The sequence below is a fragment of the Lepidochelys kempii genome, chromosome 11, assembly GCF_965140285.1.
Source record: "Lepidochelys kempii isolate rLepKem1 chromosome 11, rLepKem1.hap1, whole genome shotgun sequence".
Lineage (NCBI taxonomy): Eukaryota > Metazoa > Chordata > Testudines > Cheloniidae > Lepidochelys > Lepidochelys kempii.
The window spans coordinates 9,710,519-9,727,612 of NC_136390.1; the positions used below are offsets into that span (position 1 = coordinate 9,710,519).

The 17,094-nt window shown below is 46.7% G+C and overlaps 1 protein-coding gene and 1 long non-coding RNA gene across 4 annotated transcripts in view; one reads left to right on the forward strand and one right to left on the reverse strand.

Annotated features, from left to right (window-relative positions):
• Nucleotides 1-17,094, reverse strand: part of LOC140895433 (intersectin-2) — a 91,204-nt gene that overhangs the window by 21,588 nt on the left and 52,522 nt on the right. For 2 of the 3 annotated variants that reach the window (XM_073305068.2, XM_078854780.1), the window contains exons 2-4: nucleotides 8,987-9,105; nucleotides 3,927-4,050; nucleotides 3,629-3,715 (exon numbers count right to left, since the gene is read on the reverse strand). The gene's annotated coding sequence lies outside the window, so the exon portion shown is untranslated. The remainder of the gene's footprint in view (nucleotides 1-3,628; nucleotides 3,716-3,926; nucleotides 4,051-8,986; nucleotides 9,106-17,094) is intronic. The other variant, XM_073305070.2, reaches the window with a different exon arrangement.
• Nucleotides 5,436-11,273, forward strand: LOC140895437 (uncharacterized). Its single transcript, XR_012154191.1, has 2 exons — nucleotides 5,436-5,519; nucleotides 9,829-11,273. It is a non-coding gene; the product is annotated as an uncharacterized LOC140895437 (long non-coding RNA).

The following is a 17,094-nucleotide window of genomic DNA, read 5'->3' on the forward strand; positions in this document are numbered from 1 at the left end:
CAGAAACAAACTAGGGAAATGCAACCTAGATGAAGCTACTGTAAGGTGGGTACAAAACTGGTTGGAAAACCATTCCCAGAGAGTAGTTATTAGTGGTTCACAGTCAGGCTGGAAGGGCATAACGAGTGGGGTCCCGCAGGGATCGGTTCTGGGTTTGGTTCTGTTCAATATCTTCATCAATTATTTAGATAATGGCATACAGAGTACACTTATAAAGTTTGTGGATGATACCAAGCTGGGAGGGGTTGCAAGTGCTTTGGAGGATCGGATTAAAATTCAAAATGATCTGGACAAACTGGAGAAATGGTCTGAAGTAAATAGGATGAAATTCAATAAGGACAAATACAAAGTACTACATTTAGGAAGGAACAATCAGTTGCACACATACAAAACGGGAAATGACTGCCTCGTAAGGAGTACTGCAGAAAGGCGATCTGGGGGTCATAGTGGACCACAAGCTAAATATGAGTCAACAGCATAACACCATTGCAAAAAAAGCAAACATCATTCTGGGATGTATTAGCAGGAGTATTGTAAGCAAGACACGAGAAGTAATTCTTCCGCTCTACTCTGCACTGATTAGGCCTCAACTGGAGTATTGTGTCCAGTTCTGGGCACCACATTTCAGGAAGCATGTGGACAAATTGGAGAGAGTCCAGAGAAGAGCAACAAAAATTATTAAAGGTCTAGAAAACATGACCTATGAGGGAAGATGGAAAAAATTGGGTTTGTTTAGTCTGGAAAAGAGAAGACTGAGACGGGGACATAACAGTTTTCAAGTATGTAAAAGGTTGTTACAAGGAGGAGGAAGAAAATGGTTTTTCTTAACCCCTGAGGCTAGGACAAGAAGCAATGGGCTTAAGTTGCAGCAAGGGAGGTTTCAGTTGGACATTAAGAAAAACTTCCGAACTGTCAGGGTGGTTAAGCCCTGGAATAAATTGCCCAGGGAGGTTGTGGAAGCTCCAGCCTTGGAGATTTTTAAGAGCAGGTTAGACAAACACCTGTCAGGGATGGTCCAGATAATTAGTTCTGCCACGAGTGCAGGGGACTGGACTAGATGACCTCTTAAGGTCCCTTCCAGTTCTATGATTCTATGATTATAGGGGAGTTATTTTTAGCAATTTGTGAATTCTGTGTAGAGTCCAAAAATTGGTGATTGCAGGGGATGTGGGGTGTGCTTTCTTTTTGTATATACTGTAACAAGTAATCCCTAGTGCACGTTAACATACTACATTAAAGCTCACTGAGGAACCTTTAATGCGCACCAGCAGGGTCTGTGTGGACCAATTAACGAGCAACATGCTAGTGTGCTTTAGAATCACACACCCATAACCACATTAATGCTCTGTGGGGATGAGCTCTTAAATACAAGTAACCATTTCCAATGTTTTCCAGTGTTTATTGGATAAACACTGATTTCAACTTTTGTCTCAGGCTGTTTTATCAGGGTTTAGGGGTTAAAATAACAAATCAGAAGCCCTAATCATAGATGAGTTTGGTGTTTTACAAGACAAATTCCCTGTCCCAAACGGTTTATTGACCAGAACAAGTGGAGGCAATGCCCATGGCGGGCGGTACAGGCTGAGGGAATGGCCAATATGATTCTCCAGTCTCTGAGAATGTCCAGGCACAGGTACAGAGGGGCACGAAGAAGGTTGTTTGGTTTAATTTTTTGTACCCGAGAGAGACGTATAAATGATGCAGCTCATGTTAGTGTGGTTTCTTAATGCTCTGATTGACCCACTCTGGGAATGGGTGTGTCCTAGTGATCAGAAATCAAACTCTACGGGCCAGATCCTCCAAGGGATTCAGGCGCCTCCCTCCTATTGATTTCAATAGGAGTTAGGCACCTAAATCCCTTGGAGGATCTGGGCCTACCTGTCTGGGTTCTAAGGCCTGCCTCATTGTAGCGTCTGAGCACCTCGCAGCCATTCCTGGATTTATCCTTTCAGCCCCCCTGAGGCTGGGCAGTGCTGTTATCCCTGTTGGACACAGGGGGAGCTGAGGCATAGAGAGAACCATATTTGTAAAGCTATTCAGGCATTACGCCGCTCAGCATTGCAAGGCCTATGTGATTTAGGAGGCTGAGCCTCAGTGAGAGGGATTCAGTCATCCAATCCCCACAGTCTCTCAACGTGGAGGGACTAAGCACCTAAGCACCTTGAGAAACCTGGGCCCCAGTGACTTGCCCGTGGTCACACAGGAGCCAGTGGCAGGTCAGCACTTTGCCCACGCGCCTGCCTTCCCTCTCTCTGCACCATACTGCCCTGAGCCAGACTGTAGCGAGCCCCAGGGCCAGGGGAGGCAGGACCCAGGAAAGTGTGCAAGGAACCTCCCAGTATGTCTGGTTAATGCTCCTTGCAAGGGGCACAGGTTTAAGGGAGCAGAGCCAAGAGGAGAGGAAGCGTTAGCCCTGGGGTGGGGGTGGGGTCTGCCTCCTCTTCCCATCCCTTTAGCACGGCCATGGGCTGCCATGAGCTCCTCTGCCAAAGCAGCCCTCTCCCCCGGGGAGCTGCAGGTGTAAAGCAGGAATCAATGCTCTGTGCAGATATCTGCCTGGAGACTGGTGGGGCTCTAAGGGGCTGCTCCCCTGCCCCATCCCATGACCTTCTCCCCAGGGAGTGAGGGAGGAGGCACTCCAAGGTAGTAGGCAGTGGACGCGCTCTTCCCATACTCCCTTCCAGCCTGTCGCAGGCAGGCTGGCCCTATAAGGGCTTAGGCCTTAGCCTGACCACCACCAGGTTTAGCTGCCTCCCTGGTACAGGGAATGTAGAGATCCTCAAAGGTATTTAGGCACTTAACCCCTATTGAAGTCAATGGGAGTTAGGCACCAAAATACCTTTGAGGATCTGGGCCAATGAGTATAGGGGTCCCATGGCAAGAGGGAGGAACTAGGCCTGTTCGGAGTTAGAGGGCCTGTTCAGTATGGGGAGAGACTCCAAGAGAGCAGACTGGAGGTGTGGGGGGGGGCATTCTATTAAAGAGCAACAGGACAGCCAGGGAAGAGCCAGGTTGAACGCATAGGGAGGGTCTTAGGAAGGAAAGACAGGGCAGTTTAAGCTACAGAGCAGTCAGTTAAATTGATTAAGGTCCCAGGGCTGTAGTAGAGAGTGGGCCTGGGTTCCCTCTATGCTGCCACCTCGTGAGGTGACACAGCCATCCCGGCCACCAAGGGTGTATGAAGGGACTGATTGGCACCTCGGAGGACTAAGTCACCTCCGTGACTCCAGTGGGAAAGCTGAGAGAGAAACTGAGGCAGTGAACCATTGTGAAGCCAGACTGGGTAAGTCTCTGCTACGCCCCCACTGAGGTGGGGAGCAGAAGGGCTGCTGTCAGTTGGTTTCTAAAACTTGTGGGCTGATTCTCCTGTCACTTATCCTGGTACAAGCTAGTGCAACTCCACTGACCTGAATGGAATTATTCCTATCTAACATTCTGGTAAGTGAGGACAGAATCGGGCCCTGTTATTCATGTGGCTTATGGCCTGATTATCACTGCATGTAGAATATCACAGCAGCCACCCAGTTTACTAAGTGTATTAATGTGCAATACAATGCTGAATGCTAACCACTACATAAACCGTTCACAATGTGTCTGTGCTTCCCCAGTAACCAGCACGTCCACTCACCCCATCCTCCCCCAGTCTCCTCATCTCAGTGCTGCAATTCCTTGTTTTCTTCAGATGTCCCTCCTCCGCGTTTCTCTCTCGGGATGCCTGCAGATAATAGCAGAGAAACAGGTATCAGGGGGTAGCCATGTTAGTATGTATCCACAAAAACAACAAGGAGTCCGGTGGCGCCTTAAAGACTAACAGATTTATTTGAACATAAGCTTTCACGGGTAAAAACCCCACTTCTTCAGATGCATGGAGTGAAAATTACAGATGCAGACATAAATATACTGGCACTTGAAGAGAAGGGAGTTACCTCACAAGTGGAGAACCAATGCTGACAGGGCCAGTTCGATCAGGGTAGATGTAGTCCACTCCCAATAATAGATGAGGAGGATGATCAGGATGTTCTGTGATCAAGGGTTATATAGTCATTTGTTCTGCCAGGAAAGAAAGAGAAAAACACAACATAAGTGTCATGTAGGGAACAGGCCTCCTCACCTTGAAATAGCAGAGATAAAGGACTCACAAGGTATTATGAAAAGAAAAGGAGTACTTGTGGCACCTTAGAGACAAACCAATTTATTTGAGCATGAGCTTTCGTGAGCTACAGCTCACTTCATCGGAGCTGTAGCTCACGGAAAGCTTATGCTCAAATAAATTGGTTAGTCTCTAAGGTGCCACAAGTACTCCTTTTCTTTTTGCAAATACAGACTAACATGGCTATTACTCTGAAAGGTATTGTGAGAAAGTACTTGTTATGCTGGAAGGTGTTAATGGCTCCTGGAATGGGTTCTTGCTCTACAGACTATCATAGACATGGTTAAAGCCCCTGGGTGTGCTAACTTCTTTCAGGATCAACGAAGGAGCAATTATGCTCCTTTATGTAGTGATAACTAAAAACAACAGAAGCCAAGGCCCAAAAGAATGGTTTGCATGGCACTGCTGATCAGGGGCAAGGGGATTGTTTGGCAAGCTGAGTGTGTGTGAGAAAGCCAGAGAGGAGAAAGCCAGCAGAGAGGGCGAGATGGAGTTGTGAGCATATCCCGGAGAGGGAGCAGAAACAGAGCTCTTTGGGGCAAAGAACTGACTGGAGGGACAGATATGAAAATTGTGAATAAGGAAACGGCCTGCTGGTGTTTGTTTCTGTTGTGTTCCGCTGAACAGGACTTTGTCCTTTCTCTGTAAATAAGCAGAATTGCTCCAAAGAATATACCTTTGTGTCTTTCAGTGTGTCCTCAGAAGCTGTCTGTGTGCTTATTATTATCAATAATGTTTATTGTAGAAATGCTTATGAAAGTTTGTGTTTTTGGAGACGTTCCCTCATAAGGGACTGTGCTATGAGGGTTGGAATTTGGAGATGTGCCCTAGAGTACATGGCTGTCTGCTTATTCCTTTTTCATTCACTGATTTGTAATTTCATGAACCCCAAGATTGTTACATTTATTACTGTAGTGCCTAAGGTCCACCTAAGATTGAGGCCCCATTATGCTAGGCACTGTACAAACACACAGAATAGTAGACAGTCCCTGCACTGAAGAGCTGCTTACAACCTAAATAGACCGAGGGAGTCAAAGCCAGAGCTGGGAACTCAACCCAGATCTCCTGAGTCCCAGTCCACCGTCATAACTATGTCCTTTCCAGCCAGCCAGTGCAGGTGCTTCTGCAAGTGAGTCCATTTGTCAATACATCCTGTTCTCTCCCCCGGACTTGCTATTTCTTTGATTTCCCCTTTTGTCAAATTCCCTGTCACACAGGAGAGTATTTAAAGGGGAAACGTTTCTCTGATTACTCTGCTTTCTCTTCTCTTAGCATGTGGCTGATAGCCAGAGAGGAAAGATCCCTTACTGGTGCCTCCCAGCTCTTTCCGATTCTTCTCGCCACTCAGCAAGAACTCTCCTTTTTTAAGGTAAAAAACAAGTAATAACACTCCCCCCCCCCCCCGAATCTCTTCCTGGCTTCCTTGTAAATCAACAGAAGCTACAAAGGGCACAAACCCAGCTTTTATGAATGCCTTTTCCGTGACTTGCCAAAGGTAGCCACTAGCAGAGCTGGGACTAGGACTCACGAGTCTTCTGCTCTCAGGGCAGGTCTACCCTACAAACACTGCATTGGCACAGCTGCACGGATACAGCCCTGCCACTGTAGCGCTTTGATGAAGACACTCTAAGCCGACAGGAGAGAGCTCTCCCCTTGGCTTAGTTACTCCACCTCTCCGAGAGGCAGTACCTATGTTGGCGGGGGATGCTCACTGTCTACACGGGGAGTTACGGGTCCGCATAACTGTGTAGCTCAAGGGTGTGGGTTTTTCACACCTCTGAGCGATGTACTTATACAGAGGCAAGTGTGGAGTGTAGACCTGGCCTCAGTCTTTGTGCTCAGTGGCCTGATCACAGAAGCACAACTTTTAACTGCCTGACTTGTGCACTTCCAGAGTGTACCGTATGCCTCCCTGCAGCACCCCCACCCTAGCAGTTTGCTTTAGGCAGCCTGCAGTTTTGTAATGCTTCACCCCAGCGATGACAGAGTTTAGCGCTTCCATCTGAACTGGATCAGTCAGTGTGACTGCGGGAGCCTCAGAGGGACACTAAGTACATCTTTGCTCTTTGCTCATGTTGTCTGCACAATGTCCGTTAGTTTCCTGCCTCAGGGATTTAAAAGCTCCTGATCATTATTAGCCTCAGGCCCATACGTGAGTAATAGGACCTGGCCGTCAGACTAAAGGCGTAGTCTGATGTTGTGGCTCATTTTCTGCATCATCCAAGTCAGTTTATCAACTTTTATTTCAATGAAATTCTGTTATGTGTTACCTCAGAGACCCACTGTTAACCTCCGTTTTCCTGCAAAATCCTCTCGAAGCACATGATGTATTTCTAGAGGATTAAGGCTCGAAGGATTAATTATTTCTTCCCAAACATATAAGAGCCATCCTGCCTAGCTGACCCTCCCAGAGGACCATTAGAGAAAATGGCAAGAGGATAAAACAGATAAGCACAGGAATAAACACTTGGACACTGGTGAAAAGCATTATGGGTAGCCTCAGTAATGTAGTAATGCAGGCCCAAGAGCTCCTGGGATGTGGAGACTGGGAGAAAGTACGCATTATGAGGTGTTAGTGAAAGATGCAACAAACCATGACAAAGAAGAGCAGGGGGTTTAGCTCCTCTCCAGTGGGGAAGGGTATCAGTGGTATTGGCTCCTCAAGAGATTTCGTTAATAGACCTGTCATGGGGGGGAAGCTTGTTCTGTGCGCCTGTGGAGAGCTGCTTTTGAACGTCCTTGGATGACAGACCTCTCTGCTACCCTGAATGGAGAGATGATATCCTACTCCAGTGGCTCTTGCAGAAGGAGGAAGGAACATCTCTTCCATGGCACATCTTCTGCTCTCCATACAGGAATGATACATCTCCATTAGCCAAGAAGAAAATAACTTGTGACTCATGCCATGAAGCCAAACTGACCTGTGGTGGAAAGTTCTGGCAGCAGGGAACAGCTGGAGCACAAACTGCAAGGACCCATCTTTCCCTAGCCCCAGGGGGAAGGATGAAATAGCCAATAGGTCTTTTCTGTCTCTAATTTCTATGACTGAGGAGCTCAGCAGCAAATTGAGTGTCTTGTGGCATCACCAGGAGCATCCTGCAGCTGCTCCCCAATCCCTTCTAGAGATCTAATCAGCCGGCATAAAAGGGACAGCACATTTTAAAAAAAACTGCACATTGGATTTTAGCAAGCTTCTATGTCACAGTGAGTTCCGTGACAACTAAGTTCCCCTTACCGACAGCACTCTCTGTCTCTCCCACTGTCAACATGGATTGCTCTTGTGCATTTGAAACCTTCTTCTGTCAAGTATGTTTTGGTGGCTTAGTTGATAACTAGAGATATCAGGGAGGGAAATATCATGTATCTCTATTTTTCATGTTAAAGGTAAACAAAAAAACAGAGATGTCTTGACTGTATTTGCTTAGCCAGAGCCGAGCTATGAGAGCTAGTTTGATACAGGAGTAGGGATAGGTAGCTGCGGATATATTTCTGGTACTTATTGTCAGATTTCTGATGGATTTTTCCCCCTAAGACAACTGAAAGAGCAGTAGGGCCTCACAGGTATTTTTTAAATGATGGAAGATGAGGTTCAGCTGTTGTAGCTAATCCAGCACAGTTCTATGGGTTTCCTTTTGTTCTTAGAGGAAATTGATGAGGTGAAAGTTTCTGAAACCTGAGTTTGTACTGTCAACATTGTCGCTGGTGCCTGCTCTGTGTCACTTTGCACTTTCAAATTTTTGTTAGTTTTTTAAAATGTGTATGTACTCTTCCTCAAAAAAGATCTGCGTGAAACAAACACACAGAGCAATCTAATTCTGAAATGCAAACAGGCAACAGAAGCCTCGTATATTAACAACAAGCTTCAAAATCAGCACAACTAAAGCAACCAATTTTTAAAAGATAGATTTATTTTATGAGAGAGACAAGGTGGGGGAGGTAATATTTTTTATTGCACCAACTTCTGTTGGTGAAAGAGACAAGCTTTCAAGATCCACAGCACTCTTCTTCAGGTCTGGGAAAGATAATCAAAGTGTCACAGCTGAATACAAAGTGGAACAGATTGTTAAGTATACGGAGGTAATACATGTTGCAAGAAACCATTCAAAATGAAGTGGGCAATTAATACCTCTGCAGTTATAGGACAAAGGAGAGTTAGTGGGTTACAGATTCCATGATTTTTGGTGTCTAGCAGAGTTATCAATTTAAGCACCCAGGCTCATCGTTTGAAGGTGGCATGCAGGTTTCCTTTGAGGACGAGGACTGAGAGGTCAGATATGGAGTGATCATTTTATGAAATGGATTCACCCCTGGGTGATATGGTGTTTTTGTCTTTTATCATTTTCCTGAGTCCATTTGAAAGCATAGTGATTATCTGGTTTCACCCACATAGTTGTTATTGGAGCATTTGGTACACTGGATAAGGTACACCACATGTTGAGATAGGCACGTATAGGACCCATGGCTCTTGAAAGGGGGGTTGTGGGCAGGCACCATGCAAACAGGCTTTCACACAGCTTGCATTCCAACTTTGTCTCCCTTGTTTACCATGGGAGACACCCTCCCTCTGGAACCTTATGAAGCACTAGTGGGTGAATAATATGCTGCAAGTAAACATCTCACTACATAAGCCAGTCCAAGCACAAAATGTATTCACCCATCCCTTTTACAGCCTGATGATGTACACTAGCGTAGAAATCGGGGAAAGCATCCAGCCATGTGGATACATGAGAAAAGGAGGACGTTTTAGAGGTGCTACAGAGCAAATACTGCTTTTAAAATTCATTTTCATAGAGGTTTACCAAAGTGAAATTAAGCACTCAAAAGAAAAAAACTTACAACAGCAGTGGAAGGCTCTGATTTTCCATGTATTCCAATGAGAACTGGGGTCTCTGCATCTTACTGTATGCCATCAGTATGCAGCTCGTGCTAGGCCACTTCCACTGAGACCATTCCTCCTAGTGGAGATAGTGAAACGGTGACAGGTATTTCTGAAAACTACCAGGAGACTTTGTACATCAGTGGGCACATTACTATATATTATACTAACCACTGCGGTTTCCCCTTAAGCTGTTTATCTGAGCTTTTGCCATGGATCTGATGGGAAAATGTAGCCTTTGCCAACAGCATCATCAGCTCATCCTCAGCTGCCCCTAGAATTATGTCTGCTTTTAGCTTTGTGCATCTGTGACCTGGAGGGTCCTGTCTGGAGGCACAGACTACACTGCAAAACTTCCAGCTGAGCCTCCCTTACTCTTTTCATTTGCTGGTGCTCCCATCCACTGGCTCCCACAGCTCCTTTCCAGAGTCCCTTCTGCCTCTCCTTGCATGCATTCCCCTTTGATGCTGACATCCCCAAGCTAGTTAACTCACTTTGACAGCATCCAGGAGCTCAGAGAGACAGTGAACATTAGGTACTACACTCCACAGAAATGTCCCCAAGTACGCTCCCCAAATCCAGAAACAGGTTGCTTTCCTACCTACTTCTCCTTGTCTGTCTCTGTTTGTCGTCTTTTCCATCTCTCTCTCCATCCCTTTCTTTTCTTCATTCCTCCGTCTCTCCCCTTCACTATCTTTCCATATGCAGCTCAATTATCCAGATGTGGTGTCAGGTGGTAACAGGAACACATTCCAGATCAGAGCTACAATCCTCCCCCTCTTATTGCCATTCTTTCCTACAGAGTCCATGCTATGGGATCTGCCGAAGGCTGGAAGCATACGACCAATGTAGGCCAGAAGCTCCAGAGGGGAGCTCTCTACTGCCTCTACTGGTGAAAAGGAAAAAGTGCTGCCACAGAGTTCTTCCTTTGCATAGACTACCTACCCACAATTCCTCTCAGGACGCTTGAGGAGTCACCATAACTAGACATTAACTTGGATTTTGGGGGTAGTTGGCTCCTAGATCAGTTTAAAGAGTTTATTTCTAAGCAGTCAGGATTCTGCTGAAGGGTCTTAAGTGGTCTTGTTCCCTTTCCAGGGGGGACTTTGTTGTGACAAATGACCCAGTGTTCTGCTTATCTAGCACCGTAATGAGCTACCTCATTAGACTGGGTTAGCTGGTGGCCTCTCCAGGCAGGACTGGGTAAGCAACTCCCCTGGAACTGGAGACAGACCTGCAAAGAGACACTTGGATGACTAGTACTTGCTGATCCTAACAGTGAGTGGGGTTTGGTGGATAGGTGAGGTGGTGCAGCCAAGGGACTGTGGGACATTCCCACTAGTGGGTGGGCAGACAGTTGGATGGACTGTTGCCAAAGTTACAGGAAAGCGGGGTGGACCGTATTTGACTCTTTATATGCATATCTGTTCTGTTGGTGGGTTTTCCCAGATTCATGACTGTGTTCCCTTTGTCCTTGTTTGTACACAGTCCTGGAGTGCTTGTGAGTGGGGAAGTTCAAGCTGTTAAGGGCACCCAGGGGAGGGTGTGTTTAGTTTTTCCAGGTTTCAGGCTACAAAAACAGTGAATCAGCTGACTCCATGACACACTAGCAGCTAAAATTAAATTTAAGTATCCAACATTCCTATTTTATCAATACCTATAAATTTGACATTACACCTTACAGGCTGCCAAAAAGAAAGCAATTAATAGACCTCCCTCACAGCAAAGGACCACTTTAAACTATCCATGAGGTCCTGATTACAGCAGCTATGAAGGAAAAACCAACCTTATGGCTAATTGGGACAGAGATGCAGGAAAAGGATGCAAATCCTCTGGATTAGAAGAGCAGTCTCCTCAGTTTGTGGTCAGCTAGGAAAAGTAACTAACTTGAGTGGTCCAGGGTTTAAAACTACAGCAAAGAGATTAAAAAACTGACCATCTGTTAGAAAGGATGCAATGAGCAAGGCAGTTTCTTCCACATCTGAGGGAGAATCCTCACCTTTGGGAACTCTGGACATTGATTACACAATAAATTTGATTAATAACCACATGTAATGTAGCAGAAACTGACTAATTTTGCTCCTGGGATTTGCCCTTGATATACAGTGCTTTCAGACTCAATAGCACATTAAGAACACATTTATCTCTGGCTGCAAGATCTGTATAAGATAGGAACTGTGGACAAAGACTCCCTGTGTCTATGTCCACGTGGTACAGAACGGCTCAAATAAATTGGTTAGTCTCTAAGGTGCCACAAGTACTCCTTTTCTTTTTGCGAATACAGACTAACATGGCTGTTACTCTGAAACTTGAAAATATATAGTGAATGTAAAGCAAACACATCAGCTAGAGCTTGTGTACACAGGGAAATTTACTGGCAGAACTGTATCGGTATACTTATAGTGCTGTTGTTGTACTGTATAACTCTCCATGCAGAATTTCTTATTCAGGAACAGCAGTATAACTATACTGGTATAGTTCTGCTGGTAGATTTCCCCAGCTAAACAAGACCCTACCCACACTGACGCCTCCCCCCGACACCCAGGCATGAACAAAGGGTGCATCTTTGCTCTGAAAAAAGGTGAGTTCTTAACTCATGTTAACTACCATGAAGTAAAATCCTCACAAAGACAAGGAAGTTTGTAGTTTTCACACATACTAAAAAATCAAAGTAAGGAATAGGGGGGAAGCCAACTGTCTATCTCAACCTAACAACTCAGGTGAAACCTATACCCTGCCTTATCTTCACCAGGATTTGATTACATGAGTTAAGAACACACCTTTTTCCCTAGTGAAGACAAGGCCAAAGAGAGAACGGATATTTAGAGAGCTGGCTTCCTTCTGTTGAATTCTTACAACCCATTTACTGGCCGTTCAACCTGAGCATTAGCCTTCCTTTTCTGAACCTTAATGACGAATGAAACTCGGTATGGGTTTGTAGAGGATGAAAGGTGAAAGGGGGCTGGCGCTGAGACTTAGTGGCCTAGGGAAACAAAATCTGACTGGTTCAGCTCAAACACTAACAATATCAGAGGAAGCCTCCACCCTAACATGAACAATATTAAGTGGGTTAAAGTTTGAGATTACATTTAACTGTATTGTGTATACATGACGCATTGCAAAGTAAAAAGGTGGGGGGAAAAAAACTATGATACCATCTTTACACTTTTCAGAGCAGAACTGCACTTCAAAGTCTCTGGAAACTGAAGTGACAGATTATATATAACAGCAGCTTCAGTCTTGAAGTGGATCTGGGAAGGCAGGGACTTTCCAGCTGACACTTTAGTGACCATTTTCAATTGGCCCTAGCAAAACAAGCAGCTGGAGAGCGTGGGTGAAATCCTAGCCCTCTTGAAGTCAATGCCAAAACTTCTAGTGACTTCCTAGGTGCCAGGATCTCACCCTCTGTGTGAAAAGAATTGTTAAAGTGAATCTGCAAAAAGAAGTAAATCCATTCTAGAAAGAGAACCTAGTAGCAATCCCATGCCTCTGAACTCCCCCTACTGTCAGATGAAGTGTTTGGGCCATTCCTGTAGAATACTGTAGTACTCCTTTGAAGGGATAATGGATTGGAAAGTTCCAAGTGCCATCAGAGGGGTTCAGATGTCACACACTGCCCACTTATGGGCAAACTCACACTTCCCCAAGGGATCTGCTGTCCTGATTTTATTTTTGCTGGCTTCCCTTGAATTCCCACAACTCCAGGGGCTCTCAGTCAATATTGTCATGGCAACAAGGAGTCATTTAATGTGCTTTGGCCCACTGAGAGCCAGATCCTGTGAGATGCTCAATACATCCTGCTAAAATGCTGAGTGCCTTCCCCTCTGACTGGCTTCAGGGAAAGTAGAACAGGCTCAGAACCTCCGCAGGATCAGGCCCCATGACCCTGCATCACTCAGCAGTAATAAAGGAACCCCCGCAAGCAAGGCAAGCATGTGTATCACAGGAGTGTGCGTGCTAATGAGGGGATGCAGCTAGCAATAGCTAGGGCAGTATTTGTTCCTCAGAGGGAATAAAGGTTAGAATGTTCCACCAACATGGTTTTTTACAGTAGGGCCTGGCACCAAGAGACACGTCACATTGTAAGTGACTGATTTATCCAGCAAACTGGAGGGGATTCAAAGCAGAGCAACAGAAATCATTCAGGGGCTGGGGGTGGGGGGAAGTGGGACTAACTGCCAAGAATTAGCTATGTGTAACTGGGCTAAATGACATCTGAGGGGGATACAATAATGGGCAAATCCTCAGCAGTTGTAAATCGACATCCATGGAGCTACACCGCTTGACACCAGGCTGATGATCAGGCCCAAAGGGTAAGCATTAGAAAGGCAAATGTATCCGGATGGGAGGAGAGCTATTTAGAGTGGACGCTGAGGGCTTAACGAGGGGGAACGGAGAGGAAATGGAGCAAAGGAAATTTCAGGCTTAACAGCAAGAAAAATTTCCTAACCTCAATTTGACTGTGACGTATTCTCCCAAGGGACGTGATGGAAATTCCCATTGCTTGAGTCATTTAAAGCTAGCACACTCTGGTTGCTCCAGCAGCATGGGGATCAATCCTGCATTAGGAGGAGGGTTGGATAGGACGGCCTCACCGCGCTCTCTCTGTTGTTTCTGATATTGTTCCACATGACTGAAAAAACCTATGTGGTATTAATCCTGGACACAGGGCTTGGGATTTATAATGTATTTAGGGCCAAGACAAAGGCCAGACTTCACTGGAAGTGGGAGCAGGCCCACATTTGTATGTATGAGGATTTTCTTTCTACTGCCATTGGCAGGCAACTAAGGACCCAAAAGATGCTGCTGTTATCAGGTTCTTTGGGGTTGAACATTTTGATAAATCAGCTACATAGATGTAATACAATTTACATATAACATTGTAGCAAGTTTTCTTTAAAAACATAGTTGAGTGACTTAGGTGCTCATGAGAATCAGGGACACAGAGCACACACTTGCAGTTAGTTCACTCCTTCCCCTGCACGCCTCAGCCCATGCACCTCCCTCTTGACCTGAAGAACTGCTATGTTGGGACCCTGGCTGCGGAGAACAGAAGCTGCCAGCACGATCAATACGCCAGTGTGCGTGATGGCTTTGTGATGTGAACAAATGGGGCTTGGGATGAAATCGTCCACTCACTCACCCTGTGACCTGAGACTCCCCCCGGGGCCCAGCCTCCACCTGACGTAGGGCCTGATCCAACACCACTAATGTCACCGGAGATTCTCCCATTGGCTTGAGCGGGCAGTGGATCAGATCCCTAATCCAAAGTCATTTAATTTAAATGAATGGAGATGCATGGGTTTTCCCCCCGCAATGGTGAGATCAGAATCAGGCCCCATGTTGCTTTCTCCAGAAGAGCAAGTACAGTAACCCACTATCCACCTAGCCCCCACGCTAGAGATTTACAAACACGCAGCAGAGATTTCCCACCAGAGCAGCAGAGGAAAACAGGAACCTCTGACCTCAGTTTTTATCCCATTAAAATAATTTACCAGCTCTCTGATCTCACCCACTCACTGGGATGGTGTGTTTGCAAAGGACTAGACACTGGCACAAGGGAGTAAGAATCCCTCCGATGCCCTTACAGGGGTTACACTCTATGATCCAGGTTTGTGAACATAAACTGGATTATTTGCTTTCATCCTGGAGCAGAAGGGCAGGGGGTGGGTGAGAAGGGGCAGGGAGCGGGAAAGCTTTGGTTCCCCACACCAGTGCGCACGAGCCTGCTGCATAGCTAACGGAGCCCAGGGGATGGGAAAGTAGTCCTTTATTGGTAGTACAGGCCAAGGGGAAGCAGGGGAGGAGTTGTGTCTACGGCTACTCCTTGGGCTGTTGTAGTTTGCTCAGGGCTGTGCCTGAAGTGACAATCTAGCCCTTTATTACCACACCAAGGGACTAATAAATCTGCTCGTATCTATTGTTTGGCCATTTGTTGTCATTAGTGCAGATGCTGTTTTACTGTCCGGCCTGGGAATGCAGCTGATGTGTGCATGGGGAGGACGACAGTCCCACGTTTACAGAAATGTCATGCTGTGGAATGGGGCTGGGCAGCTGAGCTCAGCTCTGGAACCAAATAGCCCCAAAGGTAAAGTGGGGGCTGGGGTGAGATTCTGGCTCCGCTCCATTTTAGAGACAGGCCTGAGCCCTGGGATTTAGACCAGGCGTGGAGTTCCCCAACACGTGGCAGGGTTTTGGTCTGGTGTGCAGTTCGGGCCCATTCCTAGCTATGCTCAAAGTGCTTGCTGGGTCTGTGAGCTTGGGGTGAGGATTTAACGTGTGTGATGGCATTCCCGCACGTTAAAAAGGTGCACAGACAAGCTCCCAAACTACACAGACAAGGTTCCCAGAGCATCAGTTAAGTGGCAGATTGCTCTCTGCAGACGCAGGCTGGTGCTGGCTCACAGGGGGAAAGAGTTTGATATAAGGTGCAATGTAAGTTGAAGTTGCTGTAAAAAAAACCCTCTATGAGTGTCTGAGTCCTGTTCAAAACACAGGGCTCAGACAGGGGAACAGAAATGCTGTTTGCTAGGTGGAACTGCCATAATTAGCAGGAGAAAAGGTTTTACAGGTTGTAATTAACAGAATGCAAAAAATCATGGGACAAAAACAATTTTAGAATAACTTGATAGTTATTGATTCAGGCTGTTTTTATATCTGCAGCCTCCTATACCTGTGGGCATTCGTCTTTCCTCTTCTCTCTGAGAAGGGTGTGTCCATTCAGCAGTCAAGAGGCAGGACTGCAGTACATGTAGGCATACCTCCACGTTCATGTAAGGCAGGTCAAGCTAGCTCGTTTAAAAATAGCAATGTTGCCACGGCAGCAACAATAGGAGTACAATCCCAGCCTTGGCCCTACGTATGTACTCAGGTGGCTAGTCCAAGCTGTCCCTCGTGTCTGTGCAGCAACACTGCTGTTTCCAGTGAGTTAGCTCCATCAAAACCAGCTCAGCTACGCGGGCACTTATGTCCTGACTGCAATACAGATGTACCCAACAGCAAAGTCGATCACTTTATAAGTAAAAAGATGGGATTTCACTGCCAGCCCTGCAAATTCTCAGGGATCTGAAAGTCACGCTGGGCAGAATCATCTTCACCAGTAATAAAGATTTTGCAGTTCACATTTATTTAACAGTGGCACTGAGATGTGAGCCGACTAGAATTCAGTTCCAGGCTAGATTCATTAGCTGTGCTGGCTCTGCAGGGCAAATGGGCATAAAAAGCAGTAACAATGTACACCGAATGACTGAAGTCAGCAGATGTGACTCTGACGACAATCAGGGGGCTGATGTGCAGAATCAGAAGGTGCAATGTTTTACAGTCGCTTTACTGACCAGGAGTAAGGCTAAGATTTTTGTCATGGATATTTTTAGTAAAAGCCACAGACAGGTCACAGGAAATAAAGAAAAATTCATGGAAGCCCATGGCCTGTCCCTGACTTTTACTAAAAATACCCATGATAAAATGGGAAGGGACTGGGCAGCTGTGGAGTCGCTGGGAGCTCCACGGCCCCCTCCCCCCATGGGGGCTCAGAGCTCCAGGGTCTCCCTGCCCCCCTGGTGGCGGGGAACTCCAGGGTCCCCCTGCCCCCTTCCCAAAGGTGGGGAGCTGCTGGGGTCCCCCTACCCACCATAGCAGCAGCCAAGGGCTGCGGGGATCCCCCTGTCACCCGCAGCGGCCGGGAACTGTGGGGTACCCCCACTGCCCATGGCAGCCCGGAGCTTGGAGGCCCACTGCCTCAGGTGGCAGGGGTGCCTCACAGCTCCCTGCCACTGCGCAAGCAGGCGGGACCCTGCAGCTCCCAGCCCCCGGGGCTGCAGTCACGGAGGTCTTTGGAAGTCATGGATTTCGTGACTTCTGCAACCTCCATGACAACACTGTAGCCTTAACCTTGAGCTACGAGATCCTGAAATCAGTGGGAGAAGAGCTTTCTCTCCTGCTGCCTGGAAACACTCCCTGAGAAAACCCGAACAGCCACTGCCTTCTCTTCCTTCCCATCCAATCCCTTCTTAAGACTCACCTCTCAGGAGCCCTACAACTCCCAGCTTGCTGGTTATGGCCAGACAGG